The sequence below is a fragment of the Periplaneta americana genome, chromosome 13, assembly GCF_040183065.1.
Source record: "Periplaneta americana isolate PAMFEO1 chromosome 13, P.americana_PAMFEO1_priV1, whole genome shotgun sequence".
NCBI classification, from domain to species: domain Eukaryota; kingdom Metazoa; phylum Arthropoda; class Insecta; order Blattodea; family Blattidae; genus Periplaneta; species Periplaneta americana.
The window spans coordinates 84,609,272-84,628,643 of NC_091129.1; the positions used below are offsets into that span (position 1 = coordinate 84,609,272).

Consider the following 19,372-nt stretch of genomic DNA (forward strand, 5'->3'; position numbering starts at 1 on the left):
ATCTTATGTTGGTAGAAATGAAGTAACAAGAAGAAAACGCGCCGAAACATTGTCGAGGAGACAAAACTATAATATTGAAAGTAAAGTTAAATGTAATAATAAATTTCAATGCTCAGAATATTGAAAATGTTATTGCATGTTATGCTTGAGAGATATTTCATCGTTCCAGATACAGGTTCAAAATAATTTTTCCAAATCTCCATGACACAGATATAAACTCAAAATCATAGGCAATAAGGCCCAAGCAACAACAGGTAAATAAGGCCCGAGCCTTATTTCCCGACAACTATTAAAATTTACAAGACGATTAAATAAGTTAATTATATTGTTGAGTATGAACTTCCACTTCAGATTGCAATAATAATAATAATAATAATAATAATAATAATAATAATAATAATAATAATAATAATAATATAATAATAATAATAATAATAATAATAATAATAATAATAATAATAATAATAATACATATCTAGGGATGAAATTAAATAGGGTATATAAATAATTTAGGCCTAAGTACAGATTACTACTTTGTTCGCAGACATTACATTTACTCTTATGTGTTTGTGAACTACAACCATTTGATAAAACAGTCTATATATCTTTCGAACATGAGACGGTTCCTCGTATAGGATAAGGAGGTTTTGATTAGATTAGTATTTCGTGTTAATATTCTCATATGGATAGTAAGTATGGGGCGTGTAAGGGAGTTTCAGAATGTGAGGCGGAAGTAACAGGTGGACAGGAAGGCTGAAGCCAAGCTAGGCGGACAGGAAACATGTGTCCAGGCGTGGAGTTGACTGATGAGGGAATGTATGGATTTTGCCTGCGGGTGGTCAGCAGATGACGCCAAGCCAGGTTCCAAAAGAGATGATCTGGTATATATCAGAGAATTGTCAGGACGCCGGAAGTAAGGGGATGTTCTAGTTAACGGACAATTTTTGAAGAACGCGTCTTAAGTGACATAAGTGTAATCATGGCCAATCAGGATTCTTAATAGAGACACGTGATATATAGATAGGAGGGCGAAATTGTATGTTTGGTGGTTGAAAGTAGAGGATAGATTGGGCAGAGACACAGAAAGCATATACAACGCGTACGGAGAGGTCGAACTCCACATATTCTCGGCAAACCTAACTCGGAAGTATAACAATTTACGGACTTAGAATTTTTCAGTGGGTTTAGTAAGAAGTCGTGTGTTGTATCATTATTATAAGCCTGAATTCTTTTCTCATCATTATTATTACATTCGGAATAAATTGTCATCAAGTTATCAACTCTCCGTTATATTACTGGTGTTTTATAGTACAAAATATATAATTACGTGAGCTCAGAAATTAGTCTACCAACTTGCGGGAAGTGAGAGCGAGATATTATACACTTGGACGCGCATTTCTGCTAATCTGAAACGAACACTTAATAATAATAATAAACGTTCTCATAGTTCTTACCAACAACTTCTGGTGTGCGCCTACATCATTTCAACCTACGAGCACGTCTCCCAAACCCCATGTCCCGACCGTTTTTGCAGCTGACCTGGGAATCTCATACCTCTACCGGAAAAATCTCGAGGAGGCTGGCGCCCAAATTAATTAGTGTACATCTTTAATTACTGACATCAACGTGCCATCCTTGAGATACTTTCCATTTAAGACGGAGCTGGCAGCCGAGGGCGACGACGACCACCGACAACCCCCAACCGCTTCAAACACTACTGGGATGAAACATTGCTCAGATACTTGGATCTTCATCCTGAAAGGCTATACATAAAGAGAGATTCTCAGAAATATTTACACCTATCTGAAATAAGTGTATGACCGTACAAAATGTCGCCAATGGTTTCCGAGCCACTGGTATCTGTCTTTTTGCGCCATATGTTATACCAGAATGGCAGAGAATAGGCTACCAAAGAAGATAATGAATTATCGCCCGATCGGGAAAAGGGATCTGGGTAGACCTCGCAAGAGGTGGCTGGACGATAGAGACCGGAACAGGTGATATCACCTAAACCTTGAAGGGAGAAGAAGAAGAAGATGTTATACCAGAAACAGCCTTTGCTCCAAGTTTGGTCACTAAACGTCCACTGGAACAACAGGAGTCAGAAATACCAGCAGCAACTCATTCACAAATTACAACTGAATCATCTTTATTTGCTACTGTTTTGTCTGTGAATCAGCTGAGGCATTGGATATGAGACAGTGTGCATCATGTTCATTGTGGGTCCATGAAGTTTGTGTGGGCCTCACTGCCTCTAATAAAGAAGTTCTTGTATGCCCTAAATGTTTGGAATACTCAAATTTTTTTGTGTGACACACTGTTTCAGATTTTCAGAAGTTTATTGTCACTATTGTTTACAAATACGATTGTTCAGGTATTCCAGTTCATGTAATTGTTGCTTCTATTCATTTCACTTTATGTTACTTTGATATTAACTCTGTTTCCTAATTTGATGAGTTAATTGAAATATATTCTCTTTCGGCTCTATTACCCTACGGCATGGGCCATATTAACAGACTACTCGGGAAATAAGGCCCAGTTGTAAAGATTTGCCAAATTTGGAATAACAGAGAAACATTTTGATATATCAGTCTGTTCTTTTTGTATTTTGTTACATAAATAAACATCTTCAGACATTACCTCATTAGTGTAATTCTAAACCAACTTCAGTAGCGGTCATAATAAAAGATCCGTTAAGTGGGCCTTAATACCCACAGGGACCTTAGTATCTTCCATTTCTCTTTCGGTACAGAAATACTTATATAGTTCGTATAAGCTGTCTCTCGTTGTTAAGACTTCATTTCTTAATTTTATTTCATAGTATCCTTTTGTCGTATCTTCAAAAGTATTAAGTTCTGAAATGAGAAATATAACTAAGTAGTTTCTAACCAAGTCAAAAATGTTATTATTGGTGAGTCTCGAAAATGCATACCTGTCAAGTTTGAATTTACTTGATAACCCGGTACCTTTACATTCATTTAATAATTCGTTCCTTCTATTATTTATTTCAGCAATTTTCTCCGGTATTTTAGTTTCAGTGTAATTGTTCATTATTAAAGATGCTGGCTTTCCTCCAATTTCTCCATACTGCAACACTTGATACTTTCTTCCATGCATAATTCTACATCTATATCACAAAATCAAGCGCATAAACATATTTTACCAACTATTACTTTTTCATTAAATTCTAGCTATTTAATTTATTCTTTCCATTGAATTTGTTTAGCCAAAAATAGATATACACGTAATTGCTTTTGTAACTTCGTGTTGTTATTATTACTCATAATTTTTCTTATAGCTATCTCTCCAAAAATTTGTAAGAACTTTTCATTTATTATAAACCACAGTAATGCAAAAACAAGTGCTTACATAGGTATACATTAGCTGTAGCTGCTCCGTCTATTTGGACCGGCCACAACTCTCAACATGACCTGCTGATACTACGAGACCGGGCGGTCGCTCACCTCCTCTATACTACCGTACATCGGCAACCTGATTGCATGCTGCGTGTAGCAATTCAACGAAGTCTACTTATGACATTACCATAATATATGAGATTCATATAGGCCTATCATCTCAAATATTTAATTTTTTCTCCACAAAGAAGAAGAAAGAATGTTAGATATTATATTGATCTGCAAGAGGAAAAGGAATTTGTAGGGTCACTGAAGAATACGTACACTAGAACAGGGCTGTTTAGCAAAGCGGATTCAACTCTATCACGGGAAGCCATATTATTTCTCTTCATCCCCTTTCTTCCCCCCGAACACCGGGTTGCGTGGATTCAGTGACAGATGAATATTAAGTGTCCCCGTTTAGACTCTGGTTCCCGTAAACCAGCTACGCACTAGAAGGAATGGTAAACGGGAAAAGAGTTCAGGGTAGAAGGAGATATCAGATGATAGACGAAATTAAGATCGTTCCCGCCCAGTCTCCCGATTTCAATCACCCGAATCAAATATCCCGAAAGGACAATATCCGGAATCCAATCATCCTAAGATTATGAGCCGAGAAATTTTCAGCGAATTAAAATTTCCGAAGGATACAAAGCCCGGAAAGCACAACGATCTAATATTTCATTCTGTTGCTAAGCTACGGAGGGTCAAATAGTGAAAACTAGGCACGAAAGTATCGCAAGTTATTACCTTTACTCACTCCACAAAACAAGTTAAATATTGAACTTACTAAGGTCTCGTGAGGCGCGTTCATACTGTTATTGAAACGTGAGTGTTTGAGGAAGGCGTTGAGGAGACTGAAAAGGCGAGCCCAACCAGCCAATCCTCAATCATATCCGATGTAGAAGATCTTACTCAAGGATTTCTCAAGGGAAACATTTTTCTTGACTGATTACTCCAACAAAAATGTGTAGCCAGAATCTCGTGTGATTGTGTTTGTCATATATCTAAATTTAGAATTGCTAATGAAAAGTCACACTTGATATCTCGATGGCACATTCAAGATTTGTCCCATGTTGTTCTCATAGTGAGATATGGCGGAGAAAAAAATCCAAAGATGGAGGACGATTTTGTGACCTTACCACTCACGCACGCATATTTCCCTAGCAAAAGTAAAGCTTTGTATGCAAATCATCTTGATATTGTTAGGAACGTTTTTTTTAGGAGCTTCGAGAGATAGCACCAGAGAATGTGTTAACCATTTTAGATACCTTCGATCTCAGTTATGTTATAAATCAGAGGGCAAGAGGCAGAAGATTTGCCATAATTCGATGTTTCCCAACGACTTTCTGGAGCCAGTACAATTGGAAAATAATCACCTCACGGGCAATATAAGGCAAACTCCGCTAACTTCGCAGTACGTTTAATTTCGCAGTATCTCATACATTAATTAGTTGCGGAGATGTCCACGTTCGTTTGAGCTGACAAAAGATACGGATAAATGCCGGCATGCAGAAAGATCCTATTGCAACGCATTCTGGCGAAAGTTATACAACTATCTGCCTTAGAAGGCGTGTGTTAGCTGAGATATCGTTAGTGAATTTGCAGTGGTGTGTTTCTGGACAGTATATCATCAATATATTCAGAATTGTAATTATCGCATCATGATTAATGAATTCTCCACATTCTTATGATTAATTTGAACCCTTGCTTGTTGTTTTATCTAATATAGTTTGTTCGTAATATGCTTTTGCCGGTACTCAATTTCTTAACTAGTTTCCGCTAGTTTCCGGCAGTGTTGTTCGATTGGCACGCAGATTCTAACTTCCTTTAAGAAGCGCTATATGCTAAGAATGCGCCAGCTAGAAAATCAGTTCTACCATAGAGCAGTGCCCTTAAATCGCTCAAATTTGTAAGATTTTTATGATGTGCAAGGAAGTTTTGAGAAGGCAGAACTGAGTAACAAGCTTAATATAATTTGGAATTCAGATGAAACAGGGTTTTCATTGATTATCAAACCTAACAAAATTGTGTTCCCAAAAAGAGCAAAGTCTGTCCATCTTCAAACAACGGCAGAGAAAGGAGAAACAAAAATTTTCATGCCAGCGGAAGCGGATTCCGATTAGGCCTAAATAATTCTCATAATGTGTTTTTCTATCTTTCGCATAATGTTTAATGCAGATATGTGTTAGATAAATTTATTAATTTACAAATAATATGCAAGTCTTTTCCTGTTATTAGTGTTAATAATTGAAGCCCACTTCTATATGTATAGCTTATAGTTTGTTAATGTGTTCAGATCATGCGTGTAAATATATATACTGATGTTTAGATTACAATAAAAAATGTTTTGAGCTAAAAAACATTCTTGAAAATAGCATATGTGTTACTGCGAAATTGCCCGAGCAGTCCTGCGAAATTACACGAGTTTCTGAAAGATACAAATATGATCTCATGTTTTAGATGGAGCTAGTTTTCTGTTCGCAGTTCCTTAAAAAATCTGATTTTATACCAACCAATGAAATTATGTCTAGTGATTAACTGCCGCATGAAGGTAGTTTTTTTTAAAGAATTTTTGGGTATAACTATAGACAGAAAACCTTAATACTATGAAATTGGCAGAGTTTGCCTTAACTGAGGGATGGTATTACCGTTTTCAAATTCTCGTAGGAAATTTCATCCAAAATTCTATTTCTTCGTAATCATTATTATATAAAACTTTCGGAAATACTATTTTTCTGGAATTTGTCGTCTAGAAAAAGAAAAGTTTCGGTGGAAGTAAATTCAGGAAATCGGATTCGGGGAAATGTCAATTCGGGTGAATGGCTGCTGGTAATTACGTCAGCGAATCCATTAAAATATATTAATCATATGAGGATACAGAGAGGAAGGGAGAAAATAGAAAAGATTGGAGAAAACTGTATTTGTAGTGAAAAAACTGCCCTTGGACAGAAGAATATGAATGAATGAATTATAAAATATTACCAAGCATTTAGAAATGGTCACCGACGTAAATAAAATTTAAATTTCCAAATAAGATTACCGGTATACAAAAATTTAGCAAAAATTAACTAATATTCAAATTTCCATTATAGGACAAAAATTCATAGCTTGGTTATTGGATTATATTTTTTCCAAAAACCCTGTAGAATTAACTCTAAACGTGTCAGGAATAAGTGGAGATGAACCTTTACTGTACTCCTATTAGTTTCTGAAAAAAGGAGCACTAAAAACTACTAATTTGACATAGTTTAAGATAGTCGGGTCTGGGTACCATGCAAAACCCTACTGCTCACTTGTCCAGAATATAGATGATATGGAGAGTATAATGTAAGAATAATTTGGGACTATTGAAGTGTGTGCATTCCAAGTTTATGACGCACTTACAGCATTGCAAATCATAGAGATAAAAGCGACCTTTAACATGAATATTAATAAGGTAAGAAGAATGAATTATTTAACCCAGTTTTTAACTAGAGTAACTGATAATCATGAAAGTTGTTTAGCAATTTAATTTTATCTACACTTAGAAAATTCAGGACATTCAGAGATTGTGTCGCAATAACATTGCACTTCTTTTTTCCCTGCAGTATATAAAGACATTGAGGAAACTGACTAGTCATGAACCCGGCAATATTCTTCGAAATAATTCAATTCTGAGGTACGAAGTAGGTTATCATTTCATAGATTCTTTAGTCTTCTATTATTATTATTATTATTATTATTATTATTATTATTATTATTATTATTATTATTATTATTATTATTATTACTTTTTTAGTCAAAGATAATAAAATTCTACGTCTGTAATTGGAAGATTTGAAATATTCTACCAATTTATCTAGTAACTAAACGAGTTATGAATATTCAAATTTTATAGAGAAATGCGGTAAATCCTTTATCACAAAAATTAATTTTGAAACAATGGTGCTAAGAGGCTCTGTATTGCAGCTGTGAAGAATGCATGTGTTATAAATGTGTTGATTGAAGGGGACTATGGAATACATTAAAATAAATTAAATATATATTTTATAGCGTTTTATAAATAATTATATAGTTAATTATAAAATTAGGAAAAAATATATGCAATAAGGCAACAGCGGAGTGCAAGGCTTACGTAAGAAAACAAAAACACGCACTCGCTCTGAATAGCTGCATTCCGTTCCTTAGTCAGAGCTGACAGAATTCCTTATGGCAGAAAATAACGATACGTTTTAATTTTTCTTTTGAATTTGCAAGAAATTCGTCGATTTTATTTTAGAGACTGCAGAAGGATCCTTATCAGTTTCTTTAATGTGAAAAGTAAAAATCATGACCGTACGGATAGTAAAACAACGTTAATATTAAGGTGAAAATATTTATTTTTCTGATAGAAGTATTCATTGGAATTAATAAGGTATTGGTATGTTTTCTCGTACACTATCCACATTGCAGTGGTACATAATATTATGTCCACACTGAATAGCTGAGATATCAATCTATATAATGGTTTATTGATAAAAATAGTCGTGATATCACAGATATATAGACAAATTCAAAAGTAAAATAAGATAAATTAAATATAATATGTCAGCACTAGTTTCCATGAATTAATTTATATCACAAAAAGGGTTTTTGATTAACCAGTCACGAATAACACACCTAAATCTATTAAAATTAACAAATATGTGTACTATAAGCAAATTTATTAAACACAGGCTACGCAATTGATGTAAACTATTGTTTAGACATGGCTAATCTAACCTTAGGGCTCTGTATAATTTTGGTTCTAATATTTAGGTAATCAATTAACATGGTTTAATGACAATTTTTACCGTATTTCCATAAGTAGGCTGTAGAATTTCTTACTTATATTAACTGATATTGTAGATCGAGGTCACGTTCAGATTATGTTAGTACAAGATCTGGACTAAACAATTTCTCACCTGCCCTGTAAAATTTTTTCCAAAAATAAAGTTATCAGGTAACAGAAAAATGGAGAGTTTGCGACATTTCTTTTGTTCCTCCTTCTTTTTCTTCTGTTTCTTATTCACTAAAATTATCATCCACACCATCATCATCGTCATCAACAAGCGTATTTCAAGCCTATAAACCTTAGTCGACCTTTCTCGAAGTTCTCAGTCGATTTCTTAATTGTTTGGCATTATTCTCTTAACAAATTTGAGTATATTGCATTACAAATATTTATTATTCCTCAGAGGTACATTCGGTTAAGTGTTTAATTTAATTCGTTTTTAGTCGCTACATTTTCCAGATTGGATTCTGCTGTCATTCCACGCTCCTCGAGGTTTCTAGTAACGTCATCGAAATGTTTTCTATACTACACTTGCAATAATTTTATTTTCAGGTACGTCTGAAAATATCTTAGACAACAATGGCCATGAATCGTCCCTTTGTCTTCATCTTCGCCATCTTAATTGTGATGGCGGTACGTATAAATCTATCATCCTTCCACTACTTTTAAGGTTAATTTAATTGTTTTTATATATATATATATATATATATATATATATGTATATATAAACAATAATAAACCGTCAGCGAACACAATTTGTAACTACACGTGGTACACGTGGTGAACCGCATGTAATGACATTATTTTAAAGATGGTATTCTTTGAGATATTTTACAGTAAGAATGCAAAACTGTGCTCCAATTGAAGCACACGTCATAAGCCGGGACACGTAACTCATCTCTTCCCTTCAACCCTCACGTCATTGTACGGTAGAGGGGAAAGAGAAAAGAGAACAGTGTTTGCCAAACGTCACACAGATGTCATTGAAGATGATGTTTCCATCCTTCCTCTTCCCCAGTTTTGCAACCTTGTTTTAGACAAAAATATTTAATACATTCTTACTCGGTTTTGCTTCCTAGTCGAGAAAAATAGTAGTGGTTTATAATATGAGACAGAAAAATTAGATTCTATGCGCCAGTAGAAAGTGTATCGGTATACCTATAATTGTTCTCATAAAATTATGTAGGCCTACAATTTGTATGGTGTCTCTGTTACATTTCATACCGGTATATATAGTCTTTTAAATATTCATAATTATGAGGTAACAAAAAATGAAGCGCAACATAACTTGTATTCTTTAACTGCTATAATAAAATTACAATAGTGTAATTTGTTCCTGTCTCCATTTGTAATTTCAGATATTTGCCGCTGACCGCTGCCTTGTCGAAGGTGAGTCAAATACCAAGTGCAGAACAAAATTCGTTCTTAGAATCACTTGATCACAATATCTCTAATCCGCAAGTACAACTTATACGACTCTTAGAAAAAATTTACGTCACTCTTTTCTCTTATAAGCCAACCTTGCTGTGGAGTAACGGTTAGTGTGCCTAATCATGAGACAAACATGTACGGGTTAAAATCCTGATTGAGACTAGTTAGCTGGTTGAAATTTTTTCCTGAATTTTCCTTCAACTCAATAACACTAAATGCTGAAGTATGTTTCGACGCAGGACCCCGGACTCATTTGAAGGCATTATAATCCTCAACAGACGCTAGATAACCATAGCAGTTAGAAAAGCGTCGTAAAATATCCAATTAAAAATAACATGTACGATTGTTACGTATGTGCCTCTGTACATGTGTCTCTGACGTGAAGCGAGGTGACATAGAAAAGATTAATTTAAGAATGTGGTTATGTCAAGCATAAAAAATCAAAGTAATCATATTAATAATATTACAAATAGTAAATTACATTACAAGGTTGGGAAGTGGTTTTTAAAAAAATCGAGGAAAAGTTTGAGAAACGAGCAAAGTGAGTTTTTCAACTTCCTACTTTTTGTACAGCACTTTACAAAGGTGTATTGAGCAGTATATTTTGCAAGATATTATGCATTGAAAATAATAAATTTTAAAAATATTAATGTAATTATAATACTTACATAAGCTGGAATATATACAGCTGATTGATTCTCAGCACGAAGTTTGTCATAGGTGTCCGTAAATGTCAGGAGTAGTTTTAATTAGCATACTATCGCAGTTATTTGTAATATTTCGACAAACTTATATAGGTTGGCATCTCTGAATTTAGTAAAACTGATTTCCAATAGTGCGGCGGTTTGCTGTAACGAGAAAAAACACACGTGTAGACCAGTTTCTGTCGGATGCTTTTCCAATCCACTGCGGGCTAAAGCAAGGACATGCACTATCACCTTTAATTTTTAACATTGTTCTAGAATATGCCACTAGAAAAGTCCAGGATAACAGAAAGGGTTTGGAATTGAACGAGTTACATCAGCTCCTTGTCTTTGTGGATGACGTGACTGTGTTAGGAGAAAATCCATAAAATATTAAGGAAAACACGGGAAATTTACTTGAAACAAGTAAAGAGATAGGTTAGGAAGTAAATCCCGAAAAGACAAAGTTTATGATAATGACTGGTGAACAGAATATTGTACGATATGTAAATATAAAAACTGGAAATTTATTCTTCGAGGAGGTGAAAAATTCAAATATCTTGCAGCAAACGTAACAAATATAAATGACACTCGGGAGCAAATTAAACTCAGAATAAATATGGGGAATGCGTGTTATTATTCGGTTGAGAAGCTTTCATCATACTGTACAGATTACTCACAAAAACCTGAAAGTTAGAATTTATAAAACAGTTATATTACCGGTTTTTCTGTACGCTTGTGAAACTTGGACTCTCACTTTGGAAGAGGAACAAAGGTTCATGGTGTTTGAGAATAAGGTGCTTAGGAAAATATTTGTGGCTAAGAGGACTGAAGTTACAGGAGAATGGAAAAAGTTACATAACGCACAACTACATGTATTTTATTATTCACCTGACAGAATTGGGAAAATTAAATCCAGACGTTTGAGATGGGCAGGGCATGTAGCTCGTATTGGCAAATCCAGAAATGCACATAGAGTGTTAGTTGGCAGGCCGGAGGGATAAAGGCATTTGGGGACACCGAGGAATAAATAGGGGATAATATTAAAATGGATTTTAAAGAGGTGGGATGTGGTGGTAGAGACTGAACTAATCTCGCACAGATGGAGGGCTTATGTGCGGCCAATGAACCTCCGGATTCCTTAAAAGCCATAAGTAAGTGAGTATAATGCGGAAGTATTGATGATATTTATGACAGTGTTAATTTGAACAAGTATATATTGTGTGCATAATATATTCGCAGATAGTGGTTTTGAAGGAAATTCGAAGTACATTTATTGAAAAAAATTGCATACATATCTCACATTTTCGATAGTGTCTTTCCGTAAAAATATCGAAATATTCAAGTGTAGGTCTCGGATGCATTGGGTCACAGCTGTATCCTATTCTTTTAACATAGCAAAATGTGACCCAAAGTGGATTTTTCAGTTTCGGAAAAAGATGGTCAGATGGAATCAGTCCGAACTGTAGGCTGGCTGAGGAAGTGCTTTTCGCTTGTAATCAGTCATACGGCATTCACTGATTCTGTGATTTTTGGTCTTGCATTATCGTAGAGAAACAGCACACCAGATTCCAATAGCTGTAGTTGATTCTGGCAAATTTTTTGGCACAGTAAGGGCTATGTCTGCACAAGTCATCAGTCTGTCTTATACGAGTACAGCGGCAACATTTACCTCTGTAGTAAAGTCCGGTGTTGATTTCAGTCTTCCAGTGGGTTCGTTATATTCTTTTAACAATATGATCTTCGCGGAAACGACGAGACTACGGTCTACTGCAGAATCAACACAAATTTCACTCTAAGCAATTCAAACATTTCCGACACCGTACGTTCACGTAAAGTTTCTATTTCAGTGACTGATCTTTGTTCTCAGACAGTGACGCCATATGACTGATTTTCGTTGTCCATTTCAATCGCTTTGACATAAAAAGATTTTAAGCAATTTAATTGAACTTGCACAGAATCGTTCGGAATAACTCTCACTTTTAACGCAATAAATGACAAACACGCATGCTCATGGATTAGGAGTGCATGCGCAGTGAGCATTACTTGTGGGATAAATCTCGAATTTGAACTTCGTAATTACAAATTTGTGAGTATATATTACTACTATACGTCAGATAGAACACCATGCCGGTTTCTGCACATTTATACATAGAGACATAATTCAAAGTTCGAAGAAATGTTTGATGTAGCAGCAGAATCCAGGAGGTGAACAGATCAAAAGTCCAGCATTTGATGATGATCTCTGTTACAGGTATGAAATGTACCACTGGTGAAGAGTGTCTGAAGTACTGTCAAGACAAGAATTTCCACAGAGGAAGATGCTACAAAAATGAATGCCACTGCTACCATTTAAACTAGCAAAGGAAATAAATGTCGAAGTCGAACGTGGAAATAAATAATTATATGTATTATTATGATATTCATTTAGTTTCCTAAGCATTATCTCTTTAGAAGCTTACCAATGCACTAACCTTACATGGTTTCTGCATTCCATTCTATTCTATTTTATTCATCTATATAGGACACCGTTATTGGTTTCTCTTCCACTTTTAAAGATACTCCAAGGGAAAATTTCAATTTTCTATACTAATCTAATTAGAAGTCTCAAATTCTGCACAATGATTATGATAAACATAAATAGTTTGTATACCAAGTTTTACAAAATGTGGTTTAAAATGGTGTGAGTTGTTAACATTTTTGTAAAATTAAATGACCTTTAAAAAAATCGGTATTTCTCCTAAAAAACTAACATTTTTGCTAGAAATATCATTTTCGCAACTTTCAAATCCTTCCAAGCAAAACTTATTGACCAGGTTTTTCATTAGTTTCACCCAAATATTAACAACAGAATTATTATATATTGTCAATCTTAAAATCAGTAAAAAAATGCCGAACTGTTGCAAAAATCCTGCTAGTAAGTCTTGTTACACACGTAGTCAAAAATCCTCACAAAAATTAAACATATAGCGGGTATAAAATTTGTGGGAGGAGTAACATTTAGTAAAGCAAAATGTACAAAAATTAAAACAGAGTAAAATATATTTAGAATTTTAAATATCTACACACAGCGTGTAGCCAATCAAACATGGCCGCCGTAATATGCAATTAGAGGGGCATAAGGCCATGAAAATTGGCCCAGAGTTTCCTTAGACCACAAAAAATGTTTAATGTTAAAAACAAGAAATGTGATTTATTAACCAAAAATGACAAATTTTCACCTCGGTGTATCTTAACTTTTCCTAAGCTATTCAGTAGTTAGAGTGGAGGTGACAGGATGTGTCCTGTACCTTGGCTATGTCGCCAATGAGTCTGAATGGGGAAGATTAGCTTCAGTTTGAGATGAACTTTAATATCGGTAGATTCCTATAGGATATTCTATCACGAAACAAACTCCCTTTCTGATAGATCATTCTTTCCCCACTTGCACAGCTTACACGACAGGTCTCACCTCTTCTCCGTAATGTGTAATTTAGTAATCATCAACAAGCGTGATTTGTGTGTTAGCCAGCGCAACATCTTCTCAGAGGATATCTTTGACTTGGATTGGATTTCGCTTCAGCTGGTTATATAGATGTTTCTACGCATTTCCTTATTGAAAGTCCAATGGCAGGTATAACTACTTACTTACTTACTTACAAATGGCTTTTAAGGAAACCGGAGGCTCATTGCTGCCTTCGCATAAGCTCGCCATCGATCCATGTCCTGAATAAGATTAATCCAGTCTCTATCATCATATCCCACCTTCCTAAAATCCATTTTTATATTATCCTTCCATTTACTCCTCGGCCACCCCAAAGATCTCATTTCCTTCGGTCTCCCAATTACACTCTATAATCATTTTACTCATTTACAACCGTTAGATTTGTTTTGTTTTCGTATGTTCACTGAACAGCAGACCTGAACTAAGCAGCGTTGGATGCCGTCAAGCTATACTCCATACATCCCCAACCTATTGCGAGTTGTATGGAAGCTTTAGGTAACCAAATGCAGGAGTGTATTTATCAATAAAACTCAGTGATAGGTAACCGATTCAATTGAAATATATTATAAACATATTAGCTGTGGACGGAGTATAGATCAACAGCACGCTGCAGGGTTAGTACATTCAGAGTCTGATTAATATAGCAAAGTATGAGAGTGCAATTGGTAGCCTAGGTGAGTTCACAGCGCCTTTCTTTTATAATATCCAATTCTTGGATAAGTACTGTACTTCTAAGATCTGTCTATAGCTGCAAACTTCTCAAATCCTTTTAAAACACTAAAGAACACTCTGCGATAAGAGGAACATTTTCAGCGAAAAATAAATAATGCGCAAGCAGAGTCAAGTATTGAATTAAGACCAAGTAATCTAGGATCCTAGGAAAAAATAACGAATATTAGTGGCATAAGGCATATTTTCATAAGTACGACAGACAGAAGAGTTAGGGCAATGGAGACATATTCCAAATTTTGATTTTTCAGCAATTATTTCTTGTGACGTTGAAACAAGTTAATATATACACAAATATTTTGTAACATAGAAAAGGAGTAATTTTTCATCTGAAACAATAAAAATGTACTTATGACATTCATCATAAGCCCTCTGAACTGAGAAATTTTACTGTATTGAAATACCTTCGAAAACGCTATTCTAGGCCTATTTTCCTTCAAGACTGTACAATCAGTTACTTAGCTTCAAAGGCTTACTTAGGCTTTCGCTAATCATTAGTGTATAAGTCTTTCGGGAATATTAGTTTTCTGGAATTTGTCGTCTGGAAGAAACGAGTTTCGGAGTAAGTTAATTCGGGAAATCGGATTCGGGGAAATGTCAATTCGGGTGAATGGCTTCTGGTAATTATGTCATCGAATCCATTGAGATATACTGTATGAAAGATATGCGGATACAATCAGGAAGGGAGAAAATAGAAAAGTTTGGAGAAAGCTGTGTTTGTAGTGAAAGAACTGCCGTAGGGCAGCAAAATATGAATGAATTATGAAACATTACCAAGCATTAAGATATGGCCACCGACGTAAATAAAATTTAAATTTCTAAATACGTTTACACAAAAATCTAGCAAATGTAGCTAATATTCAAATTTGCAATATAGGACACAAATTCATATCTCGGTTATTGGATTATATTTTTTCCAATAACCCTGTAAAATTAACTCTAAAAAGTGTCAGGAATAAGTTGCAGAAGAACCTTTACTGTACTCCTATTAGTTCCTAAAAAAAAGGAGCACTAAAAGCTACTACTTTGACGTAGTTTAAGATAGTAGGGTCTGGTTTGCCTGGAAAACCCTAGTGCTCACATGTCCAGGATGTAGATGATATGGACTGAAGAGTTGAGAGAATTATGTAAGAATAATGTGGCACTATTCAACTTGCTGCACTCCAAAATTATGACGCACTTACAGCATTGTAAATCATAGAGATAAAAGCGACTTATAACATAAATATTAATAAAGTAAGAAGAATGAATTATTTAACTAATTTTGTTACTAGAGTAACTGACAGTCATAAAAGTTGTTTAGCAATTTAATTTTATCTACACTTAAAAAATTCAGCACTTTCAGAGATAGTGTCGCAGTAGGATCCTGCAGTATATAAGGACACTGAGGAAACTGACTAGTCATGAACTCGGCAATATTCTTCGAAATAATTCAATTCTGAGGTATGGAGTGTGTTTATGCTTCATAGCTTTCTTTAGTCTATTATTATTATTATTATTATTATTATTATTATTATTATTATTATAATTATTATTATTAATATTATTACCCTGTTTACGCGAAGACAATAGAATTATATATTTGTAATAAGAAGATTTGAAATATTAGACCAAATTATCTAGTAACTAAACGAGTTATAAATGAGTCGCTCAGACCAGAAGTGGTGTAAGTAAAAAATGGGTAATGGGGGTTAAAGTAAGCATACTGTAAAATAGAGCGCAGCGTAGCAATTAATATTTACTTTATTTAAACTATTATTAGTCAGTGGATAGCAAGAAGGACATATTAATTGCTATTTTGCGCTATATTTTACAGAATTTTTACTTTAAACATTTTTACCCAATTTTGACTTACACCACTTTTGCTCTGAATGGTTAAAATATTGAAATTTTATAGAGAAATTGAGTAAATCCTATGCCACAAAAATTAATTTGAAACAATGTTGCTAATAGGTTCTGTATTGCAGCTGTGAAGAGTGCAAGTGTTATAAATGTGCTCAATGAATGGGACTATAAAATACATTAAAATAAATTAAATATATACGAAGTATATATATATATATATATATATATATATATATATATATATATTTGTAAGTAAGTGTAGAGTTAATTATAGAATTACGAAGAAAATATATATAATATGGCAACAGCGGAGTGCAGGCTTACCTAAGAAAACACATACACGCACTCGCTCTGAATAGCTGCATTCCGTTCCTTAGCCAGAACTGAGAAAATTCCTAATGACAGAAAATAACGACACTTTTAATTTCGGAGTGCAATAACAACTACTGTGTTGTGTGGAATATTAATTGTTGAATAAAAGTTACAGTACATTTCCGGCGCCGTACGCTCACGTAAAGTTTCTGCTTCAATGAATGATCTTTGATCTTAGACAGTGACGTCATCTGACTGATTATTGTTGTCCATTTGAATCGCTTTTACACAAAAATATTTTAAGCAATTTCATTGAACTTACACAGAATCGTTCGGAATAACTCTCACTATTAACGCAACAAATGACAACCAGGCATACCATGGATTAGGAGTGCATGCGCAGTGAGCATTACGTGTGGGATCAATCTCGTATTAGAACTTTGTAATTAAACATTTGTTAGTATATATTATAGATCGCGCAAGAAACGATTACCGAAAACCAATGGTGGCGTTGCTGTATGTTTGACGGGTGTATGTAGGCACGCCGAGGGGGGGGGGGAAGTGCGAGCCAATGAAAGTAATGTCTCTTCCAAGAAGATGAACAGATGAGGACATCGCTGTGGAAATAAAGAACGTAGCAAGAGAAAAATTCTAAGCTAATTAAACGCGCAACATATGTTTACGAATGAAATAATAATACCGTGCGATACAAGACACGTATTCACATGCAATGGAAGAAACTAAAGTCGTAATGTAACTATCACAACGCAAGAATGATTCTATCGATTTCATTTCTCTTTCGACTGTACTCTTGAATATAATTCAAGTTATCTCTTGAACTTTCCTCTCGTACGCTCTTCCTTATCGCACTGTTTGATTCGAATTCTTTCCGTCGGTAATCCGTTCTTGCGAGACCTATACTACTATACGTAAGATAGAACACCATGCCAGTTTCTGCACATCGATACTTAGGGACGTAATCTGAAGTTCGAACAAAAGTTTGACGTAGCAGCTGAATCTAGGAGGTGAACAGACCAAAAGTCCAGTTTTTGATAATGATCTCTTTTACAGGTGTGAAATGTACCACTGGTGAAGAGTGTCTGAAGTACTGTCAAGAAACCAATTTTGGCAGATGCTACAAAAATGAATGCCACTGCTACCATTTTGACTAGGAAAGGAAACAAATGTCGAAGTCGAACATGAAAATAAATAATTATATGAATTAGTACGATTTTCGTTTATGTACCTAAGTATTGCCTCATTAAAACCTTACGAATTCACGAACCATATATAGTTCCTGAATTCCATTCTATTATATTTTATTGATCTATACTGGGTGTTCATTTCAAAGTGTGTCATGACGTCACTGTTGTTGGGTCACCGATTTGAAGCGAGTTTCAGCTTATATGTTAGAGAAGTTGCCTATTATTTAAGGCGTTCTTCAATCTGAACTTGAGAACGTGTACGGTATAAGTTGAACGTCGTAGCAACAGATGGCGGTCTGTACGGTCTGTGTGCTACCATAACCTCTTTCGAACTGTGTTTTGCGCCGGCAAGTCGTACGCAGGGTATTTGTTATCATCGGTTGCGTACGGTAACATTCCACAACACAAATCAAATGCTCCGTGTCCATGTTGACTGTCGAAGTTAATGTCAACAAATACGTAAGTAATCGTTTTAACCCTCTCCCCATATCCCGACAGTACGTATTTCCAAACAGTTCACATTCCTGCCACTACCGGCGTTACCGTACGTATCGGTACGTACTCTTCAGAATGAACGCCGTACTTGCTAGGCAACTTCTCTGCCTCTTAGGTTATACACCTCTGCGGAAGTGTAGGAAGATTGAATTCTCTAGGCTCATCAGCTAGCCACATGACGGTATACAGCGAGCCATGACACATTTTGAACTGAACACACAGTATAGGACACCGTTATTCTTTTATTCTATTTCACTTTTAAGGGTACTACGAGCGGAAATCTCAATTTCCTACACTAATCCAACTAGAAGTCTCAATTTTGCACATTATTATGATAAACATAATTAGCGCGTATAACAAGTTTTATAAATTTGGTTTAAAATAGTGTGAGTTGTTAACAGTTTTGTAAAATTAAATTATTAAAAAAATCGCCATTTCTCCTACAATATTTAACATTTTTGCCAGAAATGTCATTTTCGTAACTTTCAAACCCTTCCAAACAAAAGTTACTAACCAGGGTTTCGTTAATTTCACCAAAAAACTATTAAAATAATTATTTTGTACTGTCAATCTTAAAAACGGTAAAAAATGACCAACAGTTGCAAAAATCCTGTTAGTAAGTCTTGTTACACATACGGTCAAAAATCCTCACAAAAAATCATGCACGTAGTAGGTATAAATTTTGTAGGAGAAGTAGGATTAGAAAAGCAAACTGCACAAAATTAAAAAACCGAAGAAATTATTTTTTAAATTTAATACCTACACAGAGCGCGTAGCCTTTTAAACATGGCGGCCGGAACATGCAATAGGAGGGCTATAAGGCCATGAAAATAGCCCCGGAGTTCACTTAGACCACAAACATTTTTAGTTTAAAAACATGAAATGTGCTTTATTGACCAAAAATCACAAATTTTCACCTCAGTGTATCTTTAACTTTTCCTATGCTATTCAGTAGTTAGAGTAGGGGAGATAGGGCGTGTCCTGTGATCTAACCATGT

The 19,372-nt window shown here is 34.9% G+C and overlaps 1 long non-coding RNA gene across 1 annotated transcript; it reads left to right on the forward strand.

The window, feature by feature from the left end:
- Positions 1-6,948: 6,948 nt before the first annotated feature.
- Positions 6,949-17,902, forward strand: LOC138712061 (uncharacterized). The gene is made up of 5 exons (XR_011335617.1): positions 6,949-7,056; positions 8,743-8,823; positions 9,549-9,579; positions 12,559-15,960; positions 17,746-17,902. It is a non-coding gene; the product is annotated as an uncharacterized lncRNA (long non-coding RNA).
- Positions 17,903-19,372: the final 1,470 nt, after the last annotated feature.